The sequence below is a fragment of the Microtus ochrogaster genome, unplaced genomic scaffold, assembly GCF_000317375.1.
Source record: "Microtus ochrogaster isolate Prairie Vole_2 unplaced genomic scaffold, MicOch1.0 UNK72, whole genome shotgun sequence".
Lineage (NCBI taxonomy): Eukaryota > Metazoa > Chordata > Mammalia > Rodentia > Cricetidae > Microtus > Microtus ochrogaster.
Genome location: NW_004949170.1, coordinates 472,160 through 478,239, shown reverse-complemented (window position 1 = coordinate 478,239; position 6,080 = coordinate 472,160). Strand labels below are relative to the sequence as shown.

The following is a 6,080-nucleotide window of genomic DNA, read 5'->3' as shown; positions in this document are numbered from 1 at the left end:
GAGTGCCAGGTACAGTTTCAGCTGCCAGAGGTGGAAGGGGACCCCCAGAATCTGTGCCTTTTTTCCACCTGTTACCACACTGCTACCATCATCAGACACTGTGCAGCCAATAAACACACTGAAGAAAACCATGACACAAATAAAATCTTCATAGGGACACAGTGCACTGTTAGGCAAAAGCTAGGCAATGATAGAATAGGGTGGAGGTTAGAGACATTCAGCAGAAACATGTATTGAACATAGAGATACTGACCTAGCAGGGGAGAAGGTGTCTACAGAGAGACACTTGTGCTATCAGACTACCGAAATAGGGGATCTGGAAGAATTAAGACTTCCTCAGGAGCCCTAAAGTAGAGAAGGAAAAGGCTGAAGCCTGGTGCCAACCAGAAGAACTTCCTGCCCAGAAGGAGATTTCACACAGTTCTGAGACCGTGCGGGAGAGACTGGAGCTGATAGAATGGTGGATGAGATATGTGGGACCAGACCATACCTTGAGTAGGACTGCTTAGATGTGCACACATCTTACCCTCTATTTAAACACAGATCTCATGTAAGGATCTCCAAAGTGGAACTGGGGTCACTGGACCCCTTTATCTGTTCCTTCTCCTAATGTGGCCAAATAATAAATCTACTTTCTCTGCTCTGCACCTATGACTTGTTTCCTTATCTGGTGTATTGGAGATGGGTGGCTGGGCCAGGTTTGTTGGGAGTGCCAGCTCTGGTAACCAGAGTGAGAGAAAGAGAGAAAGAAAAACAAAATGCCTCAAAAGAGGCAGGCCCACACCATCTGAGTTTGCTTTTCTATGAATGCCTCCTTGTCCCAAGGATATTACAAACTTTTCAGAGTGGGAATTAAGTCACACATGCTCACACACACACATGCACACAGAAACATACACACACACATGTATAAAAACACAGGCACACATGCACACATAAACAGACACACATACACATATGCACAGATACACAAATGCACATATGCATAGGCACACACACACACACTCGCACACAAATACACACACCTGCACACAGGCAGAAACATGCATATACACATAGACATACACAGAGACCACAGATACAAATAGACACACACACATACAATTTTTGGTTTTTTAAGTTTTTTGTTTTTGTTTTATGTTCCAGAGGCTACATGAGTAAGATAAAATTGAACAGCCAGGGATGGGAAGCCCACACCAGGACATTTCCAGCTTTACAAGCTGGGCACGGTGGGTGACCCCACAGACAGCAGGTACACAGAGCTGAGCATACTCTAACACTGAGACAGAAAGGCGCCAGGTCACGGCAAGGGAACTCCTCAACACACATCCAGGGCCCTGACCTTGCCCAGGCCACTCTGTTTAACGAGGATATTGAGTAACAACTCTCTCATAAAGATGGAGTGAAAGTGTGTTCTCCAGCTCTGCGTGTTTATGCCGCTGCTATATGGTGAAGAGACCTGATTCAGGCCATGCAAACTCAGAGGCTGCCCTCAGGATTAAGGAACTGAAGCAGCCAGAAGTCAGGCTTTTACTGAGCCCAGGGAAACCAAGTTTCCCACAATTAAAAAGTTCAGCTGAGGTTGGGAGCTACTAGGAAAGTGTGAAGTCCTCAAAGCACAGAGCCTGGACTGGAAGGTCAGATTCCCAGGGCACTCTGGAATAAAAATGACTAAGAGTTAGCTACAAGGTCACTACCAATTCATTAGAATGTATTGTTGACAGTGAACTTGAACGCTTTTCAGAGTTCTGTTCAGAAGAACCTCCAAATCTGTGGTCCCTAGAAATCATCTCCTCTGTCCTGGAGCTCAGATCATTCAGATCCAAAAAGAGCTCAGAGCCACCTGCCTGATGACTCTTGGAAAGCGAGGGAAATAAATTAAAGGGAAATTGACTCTCTGTGTTGTACCTTCGGCAAACAAGCAATAACAAAGCCAGATTTGTTTCATCCGCCAATTCAGCTCGTTAAAGAATACGACAGTGTTACCATCTCACACCTTGGGCACAGCATTGAGACCGAGGCTTCTGTCTACCCACTGCCATTGTGTGAATTTCTACAACCACAAGCTTCTGCTGACCTTCACACAGTAGGTGCTTTGTTACCATTCCCTGCCCCTTGAGCCCAAGCCCCCATGCTTGATGGCTCACCTGTGCACACAAGCAAGACAGGCAGACTTCCTCTCTTCACCCACTGCCTACACGACTTAAGTCTCTCGGCCACCTGACCTCTTCAACGTCCACCCTGCGCACAATGTAGGTCACCGACAATATACATGCCCTCCAGTATCCCACATGAATTCTCCTCCCAAGATGTCCCTATGTGTTCCTGTTTCTTTCTCCTGATGATCACCTGCTGGGAGAACCAAGCCCTGAGTACAGCTATACTTCTTTCCAGAATCCCAGATCTACTCCGGGGTCATCCTGTAGGGTGGCCACTGCGATCAGATGAGACTCTAAGGACCATGTTCCCCCCCCCAAGAACCCACAGGCAGGTTTTAGATCGTAGTTGCCCTGGTATGAGGTATGCATGAACCACCCTCCTTCATGACCAGGTCCACTACACTTGTGGCCTCACGTAAAGGCTCCCCAAGCTGGCCTTTGCAGGTCTCAGCTCTTAGGATCATGATGCTCCTGAACTCGTCCTGGGACAGCTTGGGGTGGGGAGCTAGGGAGTATTCTAAAAAGTGTGGAGAAACCTGCACAAGCAAGGTTTAGCGATTTCAGCCTTCAGGACAGTTAGGGGAACAATTGGGTGAGCAACGGTGGATGGAAAAACTTCCCCACATGCTGTGTGGGAGTTCTTCTGCCCACCCCCAGATGCCTCCTTTGCCTTGCTCCCCAGCAGGGCCAGTTTCAGGAACCCAAACTGACCAGCCACTTGACTGCCTAGTCGCCCTTCCTTGCCTCCTTACTGCCCAGGGTTGGGCTGACCAGGAGTTCCCAGACACAGAACTTTCTGCAGAGCTTACAAAAAACTCTTGGTTCCCACTTTCAGGGCTTGATGAGTACTCAGAACCAGAGATACCTCATGCTAAGGAACCTCCCCCTCACTCCTCATCTTCCTAAGCTCCTCAATGCTTAAATGCAAAGAGTGAAGTAGTCAACTAGATTCTTGATTTCTATTTCATGGTAGCTCCTGGGCTCAGGGTGAGCTCATTGCTGGGAGTGACCCTCTCAGACTACGAAAAAGTTGGTACTGGAATACCACACTTCATATACCCAGGCTTCATCACCTGCAGAATAACCACACACGTGTCTGTCACTCATGACCCTATAATCCAGGATTCAGTCTTCTGGCCCATTAAGTAATACCCAGGCCCTGGTCACTGTGGGGCTGCAGAAAGAGATGAGGCTTTGGGGTTAGGAAGCATGGCAGCCTGGCTCCAGACATCTGAGGTGCCAAGATTTTCTAGACTTCATTCTTAGTTATCATCTCCACTTCTTTCGACTGGCCGCCACACTGTGACCTCAGGACTAAGGGGAGGAAAAAAGAATTGGAACTCTTTGTAGGTAGATGGCCAACAAAGCCTCTTGTACACACCTTTGCCTGAGAGTACAATGCTTACAGCATTGACCACTGTAATGCTTGAGTTCGGCAGCCTTTGTTCTGCTTTCCTGATTCTGCCCTTTAGATCCCGTAGGGGCACCAGACAAGCTACCTAGCCTTTGCACAGACTCCAGCTGAGGTGAGGCACCAGACAAGCTACCTAGCCTTTGCATCAGACTCCAGCTGAGGTGAGGCAAACGGGTTATAAAGAACTCGTTAGGTGTCCACACCACGGTGTGCAGCTATTGTACCAGTGTGGTCAAACTTCTCCTCCAGTGATAACAGTGCCACTGGCAAACAAATTCTCTACACTTGGCTCCTAGATCTTTCAGCTGGAAAGCCCACAAAGGTGTGTGTGTGTGTGTGTGTGTGTGTGTGTGTGTGTGTGTGTGTGTGCGTTTGTGTGTGTGTATGTGCGTGTGTTCCTGTGCACATGCACATTTAGGATCAAACCTGGAAATGAGCTGAGAACATAGACCAGACATGCCTAAAAAGACCAGACTGAGATATGAGTCCCAGCTTTCTGTAAGCAGTCCCCAGCTCTTGAGAACACTCCTCAATTCTTGCACTTGGTCTCCTGTCTTGATGACACTTCAGTTTTTTTTTTCCCTCTTTCTTCCTTCATTCTCTCTTTAGACAGGATCTTACTGGGTAGCCCTTGATGGCCTTGACCTCACAGAGTGCCAGATATGCCTGCCTCTACTTCTCAAGTTGTGGAATTAAAGATAAGTCTCACCACACCTGGCTTTTGAGTTTTCATTCTTATGCCATACGAAGGTCACTGGAAGAAGTCCCCCAAGCACCTCTTCAGTAGAAGCACGGGAAAGGTGAGGAATAGGTCACCTTGCTTACCTGGAGGTCCTTCACCACCCACTACCGCAGTAGCTTAGCAGCCTGGGACATTTTATCCTGTGTCCCCAGTGAAACTGCCCAACCCCCAGCTTTCCTGCTAGGAAGGAAACTTGTTAACCTCACTTGCAGAACCTCTCCCCTCCTCCTGAGTCAGGTAAACAACCCCCACCTCACTTTGGATTTTCAGAGCACCTTGTTAGGTGCCCTTTGGAACTTTCCACAATGCCTGGCTCTTGCCGGATAGAAGCTGAAGGAGCCAGCACTGGATGGCTAGTCTTAGCTACAGGACTTAAGTATTTGCATGCAAGATCTTCAAACCCAACCCTTGTAGGGTCCCCTGCTTTCCAAGTCCACCTAGGGCTGCCACGCTTGCTTTCTCCTAAACTAGCTGCCAGAGGCCTATGCGCTCGGGACAGAACTACTGGATATCGGAAAGGGCCTGGGCTCTCAGCAAGCAAAAGCACAGCCACAAGGCACACACACCCTCCGAGGCATGGACACACAAACTTTCAGGCAGTGGGACAGTTCATTTCTTCAGCAGGGCTATCGGGTCCTCTCACACAGCGTTCTCTGCCTAGCTATCCCGTTGGGTTACTCTGCCACCATCCCAAGTCCCACCCGATAAGAGATACACGTGCTCGGGTGGTCAGCCTTCTCCTGAATGGGCAGCTCGCCCCTGGCAGCCGGGCCGGCTTCTCCAGTGCCAGCCCGGCTTCTCCAGTGCCAGCCCTTCCAGGGCCCGCTCCAGTGAGTGCTCAGGGCCAAGGCGGCCTGGTCCGCAACATCGACCCGGGCCACCGCACCGGACCGCTGGAGTACTCCCTTCCCCCAGCTGGCGGGCGGTTCGCGTCTTGACAGGGTCCCAAGGGCCCCGCAGCAGCGACGCCTGTATCGGTCTTCTGCATCTCAACCAGTTTCCAGTTTCTCTCCACCTCGGTAGGGACCAAGGAGCGGAAGGAGTTCAGGTAACCAGCCGGACCGCAGAGATTTTCCCGAAACAAAGAGAACTGCGGACGAATCTCTGCATCTACGTCCTAGGAAGGGACTGGTGATAGGAGCCAGGAGCCTGCTCCACCGAAGGACCCCACCCCCAGAGACCCTCTTCTCCAATACATAAGCTAGGGGCCGGCAGGACCATAAACCAAGCCGCGAATCTACGGAGTCGACCTGGGGTCTCAGTCACGGGATCTGGGTCTCAGGTCTCCTCCCAGTCCCCAGAACGTGCGCCCGGTCCGCTCAGTCCCAGACCGTCGCACCTGTCGCGCCCTGGCCTCGCCTAACCTACTGTACCCCAGACGCCCCAGCCGGGCACCGTCGGGTGGACCCGAATCACCCCCATTTCACCTCCCAGGCAGGGACCCAGTGTGGAGACCACGAGCTTGTCCCGCCTGCTGCTCACCTGCTGCGCTTCCCGCCCCTCTCCGCCTGGGCCCAAGCTCTGGATTTCCTCGTCCGTCCCAAGTCCCCCGACCTCCCCCAGCTCTTGCTTAAATCTCCGGAGGCGGCGTCCTAGATTTAGGCAACACCCCTAAACGCAGGTGCCGGGTCACCTCGGCCAGGAGGAGGGGACGACCGGGAGCGCCTGTCCCGGGGAAGGAGGAGGAGTTTCCCCGAGGGAAGCCCAGGGCGCGCTCCTCCCCCACATGGCGGGACCAAAAGAGACCAAAGGCATTTCCCTGGCA

The 6,080-nt window shown here is 51.4% G+C and overlaps 1 protein-coding gene across 2 annotated transcripts in view; it reads right to left on the bottom strand.

The window, feature by feature from the left end:
* Nucleotides 1–5,860, bottom strand: part of Tmprss2 (transmembrane serine protease 2) — a 44,569-nt gene extending 38,709 nt beyond the window's left edge. For both annotated transcript variants that reach the window (XM_013354818.1, XM_026777556.1), the window contains exon 1: nt 5,798–5,860. The gene's annotated coding sequence lies outside the window, so the exon portion shown is untranslated. The remainder of the gene's footprint in view (nt 1–5,797) is intronic.
* Nucleotides 5,861–6,080: the final 220 nt, after the last annotated feature.